The sequence below is a fragment of the Eublepharis macularius genome, chromosome 8 (assembly GCF_028583425.1).
Source record: "Eublepharis macularius isolate TG4126 chromosome 8, MPM_Emac_v1.0, whole genome shotgun sequence".
Classification (NCBI taxonomy): domain Eukaryota; kingdom Metazoa; phylum Chordata; class Lepidosauria; order Squamata; family Eublepharidae; genus Eublepharis; species Eublepharis macularius.
The window spans coordinates 84,299,563-84,313,949 of NC_072797.1; positions in this window are offsets into that span (position 1 = coordinate 84,299,563).

The following is a 14,387-nucleotide window of genomic DNA, read 5'->3' on the forward strand; positions in this document are numbered from 1 at the left end:
TACAAATATGTAAACCATTTTTGAAGTAGTTTGCAACTTAATTAAAATCAGGTGTGGACTGAAGTGGATGAATAATCCAGAGTACTGTCGAAGGCCAGAGAACGGCCAGAGAACGATGGCTGTTGTAGGTTTTCCGGGCTGTATTGCCGTGGTCTTGGCATTGTAGTTCCTGACGTTTCGCCAGCAGCTGTGGCTGGCATCTTCAGAGGTGTAGCACCAAAAGACAGAGATCTCTCAGTGACATCTCTCAGTGACACTGACATCTCTCAGTGACACTGAGAGATCTGTCTTTTGGTGCTACACCTCTGAAGATGCCAGCCACAGCTGCTGGCGAAACGTCAGGAACTACAATGCCAAGACCACGGCAATACAGCCCGGAAAACCCACAACAGCCATAATCCAGAGTACCTCAGCTATCAACATAAGGTTTCCCTTTCTTCTAAACTACTCCTTCTCTAAAGAGGCATTCCAGAGATTCAATACTTTATTCATAGAAGCTACTCTTTCTGTAGCTTTTAGAACTCCTCAGCAGAGAAGTGTGTCAAACAAATTCAGCATTCCTAGGAGAACTGTATATAATGTCCCCTTAGAATTTTCTTTCCACACGTTTCTGTTGAAAGCCATGGTGTAGATGCTGGAAAATCTTGTCTGCATGGTTCCATTCCAGACACTGATGTCCCATGAAAATCAGAAACATGAAAATTAAACCAAAAATGTCACTTTCTAAAGACCAGATAACCTACATGTTAGTCAAATGTTAGGGGATGTATTTGGGGTAGGGGGCCAGTTTGGTGTAGTGGTTAAGAGTGCAGGACTCTAATCTGGAGAGCCAGGTTTGATTCCCTACTCTTCCACTTGAAGCCAGCTGGGTGACCTTCAGCTAGTCACAGCTCTCTGGAGCTCTCTCAGCCGCACCCGCCTCACAGGGTGTTTTAATGATAACAGACTTTGTAAACCACTCTGAGTGGGCATTAAATTGTCCTGAAGGACAGTATATAAATCAAATGTTGTTGTTGTTGTTGTTGTTATCGTCGTCGTCGTCGTCATCATCATCATGTATGGTCAACAGGCACTTGCACTGTCAGCAATGTAAACAATGCTATTTTAGTGCATGTTTCAGAAGGGTATTAAAAACATTGCAAGTTTCGCCATCATAGTTACATGGTCTGGGCATTCTATCTCATTTAACCCTACGGTAACACTATTTCCCCATTAACTACAATTGCTACTTAAGGTGTAGCTGTTTGACATGAATCATATTTTTGCTGGAGCAGCCAGCAGATGGGGACAGGCCACAGATCTCAGAGAGCAGCTGTAGCTTGCTGGTGACAGTCTGACCCTGTATGTGAACAGAATAAAGAAATAATAGAGTAAGAATGCTTTGGTCAGCATGGCAAGTTATCTGGATGTGTATACATGTGCCTATGCAACCTATGACCCACTGAATGGAACAAAGTCCTATAGGCATGTCTGCTGGCCTGTCAGGTATTTGCCAGCCCCCTACACACACACATTAAAGGTGACAAGAAAAGGTGCTTATCTGTTTTGCATGTGCAGCTTGGTGAGTTTAAACTTGTGCAAGCCAGGCATACATAGGAGCAGAGGAAGGCCTTGCATGCCCAAAGAACATGGATAGTAATCTTACTGTATTGACAAAGGAATACTCTATGGCTCATGTAGACAAATAGTTCATAGTTTTGCCTGTTTTAAATTACTCACATTAATTGCACTTCAGTGTGATTCAAACAAAACTTAATTCCCTGTCCTTTGCAATGACAAACAACTTGGATAGTTCACAATCTCCCTGTCAGGTAGAATTCAGACCTCCTTGGTAAAAAGTGCAAGCACCAAGTCATTACTGACCTATGGGGGGACGTCGCATCACGATGTTTTCTTGGCAGACTTTTTTATGGGGTGGTTTGCCATTGACTTCCCCAGTCATCTACATTTTACCCCCAGGAAACTTACCGACCTCGGAGGGATGGAAGGCTGAGTCAACCTTGAGCTGGCTACCTGAACCCGGCTTCCGCCGGAATCAAAATCAGGTCATGAGCAGAGCTTGAGCTGCAGTACAGCAGCTTACCACTCTGCACCATGGGGCTCTTCATGATCTCCCTGTCAGGGAGAATTCAGGCCTTCTTGGTATAATAATGTAATCAGTTCAGTTCAGTCCAGTTTATTCAAGCTTAACAGCTCATAGGACATACACTAGAAGCAAAATTAAGAATTAAAAATAACAGTAAAACAAACGTTTGCCACATTCACAATGCAGCTTTTGCAAAGGCTACTCAGAAGCAACCTTACTCTTAAAGATTCATGCATTGTCAAGTATTTCAGTAGCCATTTTTAAAGAAATTGATCACTGGCTATTGCATGCTTTGGACAATGGAAAGAAAGTATGAGACAATGAGTCACCTACAGCCAAAGGGCAGTCACAGAAGTGCTGATCCGAAGGTATTTTGCAGAAATGGCTCTTGATCTGGGCTGTTGGCAGCATATTGCAATGTGTGATCATGTATGACTGCCTCAGTTTTGGAACTGCCAACATATTAAGATAATGAGGCAGGTCAAACTGGGTAAAATACTTAATTCCCATGTGGATTGGGGAGCATTGTCACGCAGCATCTTTTTGAAGGGAGTCTCAGTCCTGTTTAAGCAGATTCTCTATAAGTAGTGCCCATCAGTTAAAATTCTTGTATTCCATGAACCTAGTTGGTTTATTTCCATGTCCCCAGTTTTGTTCCACTTTGACCAACAGCAGTCATGGGCTACTGATCTAGTGAAGACTGGAACATCTTCAGAGCTTTGCAGTCTGTATTTAAAGCTGACTATGGCTTTCCAGATCAGTGTTGAAACCGAAAATCAGCTTAGCTCTACTGGCTTTAAGGAAGTTCTTCTTTATCCAAGGAGCTCAATATGTACCAACACTTTTGAAAGCATACAAGGCTCTTGTGATACCATGCATATTGTATGCATCCATCAATAAATTAACAAATCTCACATTTATATATGCTCTTGGAAGTTTACACCTTTTAATTACTATAGTTCAAGTTATACAGTCCAGGAAAGCAAATCTTAAGGAAAATCATCACTGGAGGACAAATCATAGAAAAAGGAGATAAGCTCATATTCAAACACCCAAAAGTGAAATTGTATGTCATTCTGTAGCTCTGCATATATATTCCTTTCTCCTCCTTCTTTCTATGTATTCCTTGTTTAAAAAAAACCTGTGTGTTAATAGAAGCCACACAATCTCTTTTGTAAAGCAGAATGACTCCAAGGTGCATTAAGTTTTGGCAGGTGTTGACTTCTTAAATTGAAAGACCTGAGAGAGAAGTTTGCTTACTAATGGAAACCAGATCCTCACAAATGGGACATCAGTTTCCAAGCACTCTTAAATTACTGGAATTTTTCAAGAGATGAAAATGTCACTGGTTATCTGGAAACCCTTTCAGACAGCAATCCTAAGCATATCTACTCAGAATTCTTCTCAGGTGTATTCAGTTGGACTTATTCCCAGGACAGTGTTTTTAGGTCAGCATTGTCAAATGGTAACATTGGAGCTGTTCTTTGTGCTTGCCTCTCTAATACACCATAATAAGGCCTGGTCCAATGAGTTCCTGCACTGAGTGGTTAGAGTGGGTGCAGACAACAGCTGCTGTAACAGCATGATCTATGCTATGATATGGAAGGGTTTGTAAGCCATCCAGATCATCACAGTGCCACAAAAGATAATATTACTGCGGCAACCATCACCACCAATGCTGTTTGTGACATACCAGCTCTGTGTTAAGGAGTTCAATGTAGAGCGATTAGCTGTGGGGTGGGGGTTGAAAAGGGAAGACTGAAATCTTGTCTCTATGCAAGCACTAGCCATGTAGGCCACTCAAGAGCCATACATTGATGCAACTGTAGACATGCCATATATGTGACATATATGTCACAGAGAACAGCAGGCTAGGCTTGCCTGCCCAGCCTCACACAGGGATGGCACTATAACTGCACCAGTGCAAACTTTTCTCACCATTGTGGTAGCTGTGTATACGTTTACAAGTAGCAAAGTGATAGGGTTATTTTGCATCTGTACAGATTGTGTCAGATCAGTACAAATGTATTATTACATTTGCAGCCCCATCCTAAGCCTTTCATCTGAACATCTTAATACAGTTACTAAGAACATCTCTAAGTAAGTGGAAGATGGTGTATCTGGAGGTATGCCAGTACCAAGTACAGCAGCACTTGGCAACATTACACTAGCGGCAACCCTTTGGTATCTTTTTTAGAATGCCATAGAACGCATGAAGAGTGACGATAGAAGTTTTCCTACCATCCCCTTCCTCCCCACTCCAAAGCCCTGGTGCAGCTTAGAACTAAGTTTGCAGCCAATCACAGCTTCATAAAGAACTACATAAACTCCAGCCAGGACACCCATCGCTCAGATATGACTCATTGTCCATGTGCCTCCATTGGCTCTTTGAAGACAGTTGACCAACAAAGGTAGGGTCCAAGATGGAATCCGTTCACAGTGCAATGTCAGCCACCTGTCACATAGCCAACAGCTGCAGTAACCAGGGTGCATCCAGCTGTTCTGCTCTGGGCTTGCCCATACAACTTGCACCAGCCTGGCTCTGGACACTATAGCAAACTGCTAGATAGACTGTTGTTTGCCCAACCACAGTTGTCCCCATCCTGGGTATGCAGTGATGCAGACAACTGTATGATTCTTTAATCTGTTGCTTCAGTTCTTAAAATCACAGGAGTTTTGCTGAGCAATAGGATTGACAACCCCATCAATTTGCCATGTTTTCAGAATTCTGTGCATGCTGCTGTTTAATAAATATGTGGTTTGTGACACAACTATATTCTGTTTAGTTTTGGTGTGCTAGACCATTAGTTCTCAACATATTTGGTATGGTGATCCATAAGTCCAAATTTTCTTGGTATGGTGACCCAACTAGGGCTGGCCCAAAATTTTTAGGTGCTCTAGGCAAATTATGACCTGGAGTTCCCATGTAGGCCAGCATTCCATTTTCTGCAGTAGACAACTAGATGCTTTTAAGTAACCAACAAACACTGCACAAAAGGTGCAGCTACCCCCCAGCAAGTGACATTCTGAAGTTTAAAGCCTTTACATTTGAACAGCTCTCATGAACTCAGCAGCCTTTTCCTTCCTCCTTCCAGCGACTACCATAAAGTTCTAGATGGCTGGCAGATCCCCCCCACACACACACACACCTCATTATGGTAGCAAAGAGAGGTGGAAGGTGAGAATCTGAGAAGCTGACAAGAAGGACAAGGAGAGAATGACATAAAAGGCAGGAATCTTTAGGAAGGCCATTCAGGAGTGCTGTCCTGTGACCCACTTTCAGATGCTTTGTGATCTACTTTCCACAGGTTGGGAAATACTATGATAGATTGTGCCTACTCTCTGCTCTTTACTGACCTCAGCTGTCTTCAGCAGCCGCTCACAATAGGAAAGTGCGGGGAGGATGGATGCTGTTGTTTGAGTTTTATGCAGGCATAGCTAGGCAAAGGAGAGAGGCAGGGTCCTAAGTAGAGATGGGCACAATCCCAAAAAAATTGCTGATCCAGCCGATCGTGGATTGGCGCTGGTGACGATCCCAACTAAACGATCCACACCGATCATCTCCCGTTCCCTATCCGTGGATCGTGGATCATGGAGGCCAAAGCGGGGCGTGCTGCTATTCCCAGCTATGTGGGAAGGTGGGTGTTGGTGGCGGCCACTGGGCCCAGTGGGCACGGGGAGATGGCGACGAGCCGCCTCCCCGCAGGGGGCAGGGGGTCTGGCCACTCGCCAGCGGCACCTCCCATGTGCTCACCCGCCAGGCCAAAAAGGAGCGCGCTGACAAGAAAAGAATGGTGGGTGATGCCAGCAGCATCTGTGGTTGTGTTTGGCCGTCTGTGTTTGGCCATCAGAGCTGCCTATCAGGGTTTGCAGGGATGAGATTGGAGTGCCCATGGCTACAGAACACCCCCTTCCTCCTCCCTCCCCTGGGTGTCTTCTTCCAGCTGGTGACTGCTTTGCTGCTCCGTGGTGGGAAGGAAGCCCTGCTGATCAAGGAAATTTGGGTTTCCAGGGCGACAGAAGGAGGGGAAACACAGCTCAGGCATTCCCCTGGCTCTGTTGCCCCAGGAATAGATTACTGGTGCCTGAGTGTCTGGCTTCCCGATCCAAGCACGATCCAACCCCAATCCAGCCCCCTCCCGATCGCTGGATCGTTGGCCGTGGCTGATCACGATCCGCTGAGTCACGATCGCGTGATCGCCATTATCGTGGGTTTTTTTGGATCGTAATGCGGATCGTGCCCATCTCTAGTCCTAAGGTTTCACACTCCTCATATCTCTGCTGGCATCTGATAAGGCATGCAGTCCACATGACTATGATCAACATGCTGCTAGTCAAATTGTAAGCATTGCCTTCTTGGCAATATCTCCAAAAGCATGTCTACTGCTGCCACATGGGTTCTTTCTCCCTGGCAAGTATATTTCAGTGAATGTATTGCTGCCCTAATGTTTTCATCTCCATCGCTTGGCAAAGGGCTCATGCTTTTGAGCCTCCTGTCAGGACCCAAAGCTTTGGTTGTCCCTGTCAAGTGAGCTGCAGAGGCATGGGAGTGATGTGGCTAGAGTGGCCATTTTCATTTGATATCCACATGCATAGCACCGTGCAAAAGGGAAGGCAATTGCATGAGGGAACTTGAACTATATCTGCGGAGCTCCCTGGAACACTATTGTTCTCTTTACAGTTGGAGTTGGTGCTCTGTCCCCTTTGTCCCTCATGTGGAGTATTCTGTATAGGGGGGCTTACATTAGAGGACACAGAGGCATCTATGTGCACTGGCTGGCTTTTTCCTATCTGGTTGTCACAGAGCATTGTCCCCATGCTGTGGTACAATTTGGTGGGTGTCGACAGGATGATGCTATGGAGGCTGGTGCTATTTCTTTGCTCTCTGTGCCTTGGTGAAGAGTTTTTCTGTCAAATATTTGTCCTCTGCTCAGCAGTCATAGGAAACTGAGTGGTGCTGTGTGTGATTGTGTGTGTATGGGGGGGGGAGGTATCTTAGGATCCTAAAACCTCCTACCTAAAATACCTGAGTTCTAAAGGGGAAATGCTAAGGGGGCAAAAAGGAAGATTGGGCTGCAGAATAAAAGAAGGGGCAGTGATACAGAGACTGAGGCCAGCTGAATGTCTCTGTGAAGGTCCTATGTAATGACATAGGGGCAGTAGGTGGGTGGTGTTGCTAACAAAGTACTGGGAATATCAGGGTAACTTTTATGCATTGATGAGCATTGTCTATTAAGATGCTTTGTTTCTTCTGGACCAGAATTGAACTGCAAAAGAATGTTTGCATTTTATTGGGTAGTTTGGAATTAACTGCAAGGCAGGGAAACTATAAGCATAAGTGTACTAGCAGGGGTAGTACAAGTACCAGAATGACGGCTGTGATCTGATGCAGTTGATGAGTTTATGATAGAGGTGTTTGCCAGGTGGGTCCTTCTGGAAATTAGAACTATTACTAGTTCTAATCAAGACATCATTGGGATATTAAATAGGTTGAGGGTTGTTAGGATTGCCTCCCAAACAGACCTTTTATGCATAATGAGCTGCACATTCAGGCAATTTGCATGGAGGAGTGCCCATGGCTGCTGGAATTTTACTGGAACCCTAGCTTGAATTGCTACACATGCATTCCAAGCCTTGAGGAGAGACTGAGATTAAGAGGTAAATGCACACCATATTTGGAGGGGGGTTCTCATGTCAGGGTCTGATCACTAGGTTTCAGAGTGAGGGGCCATCCAGTGTTTTCCAGGGAGTACAACATTATCTGACCACTGGGTATATGGCTATATGCTCGATGCATGGAGCTCTTGGCTCTCAGGGAACTGGTTAGTTCGCTTGAGACTAGGGATGCCAACGTGGTGAAATTGAAAGCGAGAGAATGCGAGTATCCTATCTTCTGATAGGATACCGTTAGGACTCCTGTTAGCAGGGTGAATGAATCCCCTTTGAAGATTGAGATCGATAAATTTGCGGAGCTCTTCTCTTTCGTTGGGACTCATGGGATAAAGATGGCCCTTGGGCAGCGAGGCGCCCGGTATGATTTCTACGGCACAGTCCGTCCTCCTGTGAGGAGGTAAAGCATTGGCTTCTTCCTCGGTGAAGGCTTGGGTGTATGCTCTGTACTGCTTGGGTATTTGGTTGATTTCTTCTTGGGTGAGGAGAGCAGATTCACTTATAGTTGGGTCATTGCCCCAGTTTTGATCCCAACGGTGATTTTTACATGATTCATGGGTAAATGTAATGCTTCCCTCTGCCCAGTTGATATAGGGGTTATGATCGCATAACCATCGGCTTCCCAGGATCAGGGGGTATTTCGCTGTGGCACTAATGACGAATGATCTTACCTCCCAATGGTGTCCCATGCCGGTTATGATTGGTGTGGTTTCAGTAGTGACTGGATTCATGTTGGTGCCATCCATTTGCTTGAAAATTACCGGTATTTCCAAATCTTTTACTGGAAGCACTAGTCCATTAACTAAAGCTGGTGCGATAATGTCTCTGGAACAGCCCGAATCAATTAGAGCTTGTACACGGATATGCATTTTCCTGTCCGGATTTACCAACGTTACTGGTATGAAGAGTATGGACCCATGGGGTCGGTTCAGAAGCGGGACCCCCGAAGGTTTGATCTGCCGTTTGGGCCCCTTTACAACAGATCCATTTCGTTTCCCGATGCGGGGCTCTCTGGATTCTCTCCCCCCATTAGGGTAGTCGGATCGTCCTCCATAACTTCCTCCAATTCTAACCCTCTCTCGGGAAGATTTCTTTTCGACGCTCCCCTACCTCTTGGAGCGGTTCTTGGAGCTGGAGTTGGGCGCGATGGTGCCGGGTAGGCTGCGGGGGCTGGGCGTCTTAGTTGGAGCAGAGGTCTTTGCACAGGCCGATATGGGCATTGTGCCGCAAAATGACCACTTTGGCCACATTGCAAACATAGCCCCTGTTGCCATCTAGCATCTCTTGCTCCACGAGTAGCATATCCAGCCCCCCGGCTTCCCCTGAGGGGAGTAGAGGACCGTCTTTGGCCCAGAGGTTGTTGATGTTGTTCCACTAAACGAACTTCTAGTAGCCGGTTTTCAACTTCACAAGTCAATTGTATCCACCCCAACAGCGTAGGAGGGTTATCTTGCATGAGAGCCCGGTCCAGCAATTTAGGATTCAACCCTTGTTTGAACAAAATAATCTTGGTAGACTCTTCGCACCTTGGGCATTTAGCAGCGAGCTGTCGGAATTTTGTAGCATAGTCTCTAGCCGACATGCTGCTTTGCCTAATTGCCTGCAATTCCGTTCTAGCCCTAGTTTCTTCTAGGGGGTCTTCATATTGGGCTCGGATCGCATCCACTAGCCCTTGGAGCGTATCTAATTCAGGGGCCCCCACGTTATAAAGTCCCACATACCAGTCGGCAGCTTTACCTTGGAGACGTGATCCCAGGTGCTCTATTTGACTGGCCTCGCTCCCGAAAAGATGTCCCCATCGGTTGAAAAATTGCACCACTTGTACCAGGAAAAATCCCAATTTGGAAGGGTCTCCATCAAACGTAGCGTCCAGTTTGACCCATCCCATGGGAAGATCTTGTCTAGGAGCTGGTGCCGGCATTGGGTAGGCATCAAGCGGAGCGAGTTGTAAAGGAGGCTGTCGCGGCGTTGGCGGTAGCTGTGGCGGAGGATACTGAGGGTAGGGTTGAGGTTGGTGCGGCAAAGGCGCTCCCGGAATCGGCTGGGGGATCCCCGGCGCCCCCAGAACTGGCTGGGGGATTGGCTGGGGTCCTCTTGGAGCCGGAAGTACTGGTGTTGGCCGAGAAGGTGTCGGACGCTCCCTCGGTGGGGCCCCGGGTGCTGGTTGAAGGGGAGTGGGGGCTGGCTGCAACGGAGGTGGGTGAGGAGAGATGGGTTGAAGAGGAACCGTATCCCCACGCGGCCCCGGTGTCGGAAGAGGCCTGTCCGCTCCTGGGATGACTGGTGGTGTGGTTCCTCTCGGAAGGCTTGGGGGCTGGCTCGCTTGCGTTGTGGGTGGCGGGACGACCGGGGAAGCTGGCTCTAGCGGTCGTCCTGGTTCTTCCCCTCCTCCTCCAGTCCCACTAACCACCGGAGTTATAGGGTGATCGGGACGAGGGTCTTCTGGCTCTCCACCTCCCCCACCGGTGCCGACATCTCCTGGTACAATTGGTTGATCGGGGCAAGGATCATCTGGGCAGGGTCCTTCCCCGGTGACCGGGTCCTCATCTCCCGTCTCTGGTGGCTGTTGCGGCCACAGTTGATTTTGCAGGTTAGCCAAACTTTGGCTGATGTCAGGTAGACCAGTTGGCGGAACACGACCTCTGTCTCCCGCCACTAGCACCGACAGCAGGTGGACAGCATTCGCCAAACTTTCTTCCATGTTTAAGAGTCTGTTCTCCAACAGCTGTACTCTATCCGTAGTTTCCTCCTCTCGTATTTCCGTGGACCCCACATCTCCCATTGTCTGTGAAGTCGGTATAGTTTCGGGCGGCGGTCCCGTGGTTAACGTCTGCTGCCACGGCAAGGGTGTTTCTAGCCCTTGTTCCTCTTGCGATCTCGCCGCTAACACTCCTTTCGTCAGACCAGTGATTGCCGAGATCCCTGAGTCAATGGCAATCGTCCGGCTCTGAAGCTGCACCCATTGGTGCTCGCTTACATCTTGTTGCCCCGACCACGGGGTGACTTCCGCATAATCCCAACTCAGGGCGCCACGGCGGGACGTTTCCCATTCCGTTTGTTCGGTCGTCCTGTTCCAAAACAGCCACGGTCGGCCACCGGTTTGCTCGGGTATGGATTCCAAACTGCACCGGCTATCCAACTGTAGCTGTGTAAACATTGTGCTGGCCCTCCGCTCTCTCGTTTCCCTTGGCCTTGCACCCCACTGCGTCGGGGTAGGCAAGTTGAAGAGTGGCGCGGCTGTGGCTCTAGGCCGCGTATCTGCGTTGCTAGGAGCGAGGGTATAAATCGTTGTAACCGAGGAGCTGTCTCCCCGCGGTACAGGTTCAAGGGATTCCAAACCTTGAGAGCCGGGAGAGGCATACGGGTCAAACAAAGGATCCCTGACTGGGACAGCTTTGGAGTCCGTCTGATCCGGCTTAGGCATTGGAAAAGTTGATTGGTAACAATATGTCAGAACCGTGGCTAGATAATATTCTTACTCCAGTCTGCCTTCTGCAATTAGACGGTAGTCCATTGTTTCCAAAAAGCATTTAATGAAGAAAAAGATAATTATAGTCCACTGGCCTGAATGCAATATTCAGGTTGGTACATATGCATTGTTACCAATGACTAGCAAAGCATGAGGTACAAAGTAACAGATCACAGAAGGCCCAACCTCCCCCCATAGTTCTCAAAACATTCCCCTTTTTTTTTAATTTTAAACTTTATTAACAGTAAGGCATAACAACATCAACTGTAGGAATATATATCATAAAACAATACACAAAACGATTTCCATAATACAACTGGAACATAAGAAGAGGTTTCCAATACATATACCTTAGGTGTCATACTTTAACTAGTCTGCAAGCATACAATAAAAGACATTTGTTGAACTGTATTTCACGGGCAATATAGCATAACTATCCCAGTACCACAATGGCTCCTTGACCATTCACACTTCTGGGTTTATGATCGCTTGAAAGGGCAGCTGAGATGATAAGAACTCATTTTTGGTGAGGTGGTCCAAGAAGGGGAACCACTTGGCAGCAAAGTCAGATGGTTTCAATGGGTTCGTAGAGAGTCGCAATCTGTCAGATATTTTTTCCATTATAAGGTGGTCCCACACCATCCTATACCACATGTGCAAATTTGGGGGGACTGGTGACTTCCATTTAGTTGCAATCGCATTTTTGGCTGCGATCAGGAGTGTGCGAATTAGGTCCCTTCTTTGGCGAGGTATAGTGGAATCAGTCCAGATATCCAGAAAGATTAACTCAGGGCTAGGAGGAATAACGTGGGAAGTGATTATTTTGATCTCGTTGAGAACAAGGCGCCAAAATCCTTGTATGGATTGGCATCTCCACCATACGTGAATGAACGTTCCCTGCTCACCGCACCCTTTCCAGCAAAGAGGGGATCTTTTGGGGTCTATTCTAGCCAACTGGTGTGGGGTAAGATACCACCTGTGGAGGATTTTATAATTTTGTAGTTTGGAGTTGATGACCGGGGTGTTTAACAATTTGGAGGACCAGACCCGCTCCCAGTCAGACTGTGAGATATCGACCTCGCAATCTTGTTGCCATTTGCCTTTTAATGTCATATTCTGTTCAGTATGGGAGTTTATCAGCATGTTGTAGATTTTGGACAAGAGTCCTTTGCGGGAGAGAGAGTCGGCTTCAAGAATCCGCTCAAATTCCGTCATAGATTTTGATAAAACTCGCCTCATGTTCAGGCTTCTTACAAAGTAGGTTAACTGAAAGTAGAAGTACCACGGAACCTCTCTACCTATTTTGCAGGCTAGTTCTGTTTTATCCAAGATGCCAGTTTTAGAGGTTATATCTGTCAGCCTTTCGTTCCTAAGGCACTCCCAGGCTGCTGCGCCAGTACCAGTGAGTTGAGGTGGTACCCCGTCATGTGCGGTCATTAGTGAGAGTCGAGAGATTTTAGGTAGCAGTTTGGACCTATGTTTATCCCAGAGCTTCAAAAGGGCCTTGAGGAAGATGTTCCCTTTTGGTGTAGGGGGGCGGTGGGCAATATTGGTCCAGAATAATTCACCAATCGTTTGAGTTTGGTGATGTGGGCGCAGCACTTCCATCCAGTCAAGGTGCGTGTTATGGTGCAGGATTTGAGCTATGTCCGTCAGTCTAGCTGCCGTATAGTACAGACCGATATCAGGGAAGTTAAATCCCCCCCTGGAGCGTTTGGCCCTTAGGATCTTAAAAGCTATTCTGGGACGCTTATGATCCCAAAGAAACCTAGTAAGGGATGTTTGCCACTGGGCCAGTAAGTGATGAGGAATATCTATTGGGACCGTTCGGAAAAGAAATATTAGCTGTGGAAGGATGAAGGATTTAACCAAGTTGTATCTTTCGAACCAAGATAATGTTTGCTTGTTCCATTTGAATAAAGTGTCTTTAATTCCTTTCATTATCAACAGGTGATTAAGTCGGAGCAGGTGGTCCAGGTTTTGGGGGATATTTATGCCCAGGTAATGCAAGTGGGACTGAGCCCATTGATATGGGAAGAGCCGTCTGATCTTATCGCTCAAGGGGTCAGGCAAATTAACGGGGAGAAGACTTGACTTATTTTGGTTAACTTTTAGCCCTGAGATCAGTTCAAACTGAGCTAGTTCTTTGTGAAGTTGTTTTAGAGAGTCCAGAGGGTGGGAGATAAACAGCAAAATGTCATCTGCGAAGAGGCATAGTTTAAAAGTGGTATTATTAATATGTATACCTTGGATTTGCTCGTTGGACCTTATGGCTTCAGCAAGGGGCTCAATTGCTAAAGCAAAGAGGATGGGAGACAGCGGGCAGCCTTGTCGCGTGCCCCTACAAAGGGTCAGCGTGTGCGAGGAGACACCATTGGTTTTAATAGTTGCCTGGGGACGGTCGTATATGGCCTCAATCACGTGTCGGAAGTCAGGACCAAAATCCATGTGGGACAGAAGCTCTTGCAGGTAAGTGATTTCAAGAGAGTCAAATGCCTTTTCTAAATCTAGAGAAAGGAACAGTAGGTGTTGATCGTAATGTTTGCTATAAGACAATATATTTAAGGCTTTATAGATGTTCTCTGAGATATCTCTGTTGGGGATAAAGCCAATTTGGTCCCTACAAATATATTCCCCTATAAAGGAGTTCAGCCGTTTCGCCAGAATCGAGGTAAAGATTTTGTAATCCGCGTTTAGAAGCGATATGGGCCGATATGAGCCAGGGTTTGAGAGGTCCTTGCCCTCCTTGGGTATTAATGTAATGTTGGCTTCCGACCACGTCCCGGGTAGGGTGCCTAGTGCAAAAATGTCGTTGCAGGCTGAAAGCAAAGGTTGGTGCACTGCTGCCGCAAATTTCTGATAGAATTCTGCCGGGAAGCCATCCGGCCCCGAGGCTTTATTACGTTTCAGGCCTTTGATGGAGTCAAGAAGCTCGACATTGGTGATAGGGCTGTCCTCCGCCAGTTTTTTAATATTTTTGTGTTTGGACAGATATAGTTTGATTTTCTCCTTGTTTGGCTTGGTCGAAGAGTACAACTTGGCATAAAAATCTCTAAATGCATTTACTATTTCCACAGGTCTAGTGAGCACTTGATTATTGGAGTCTTTGATTAGTCTGATATGTCTATTAATCTTTTTGTCTTTTACCTTCCATGATAGGTA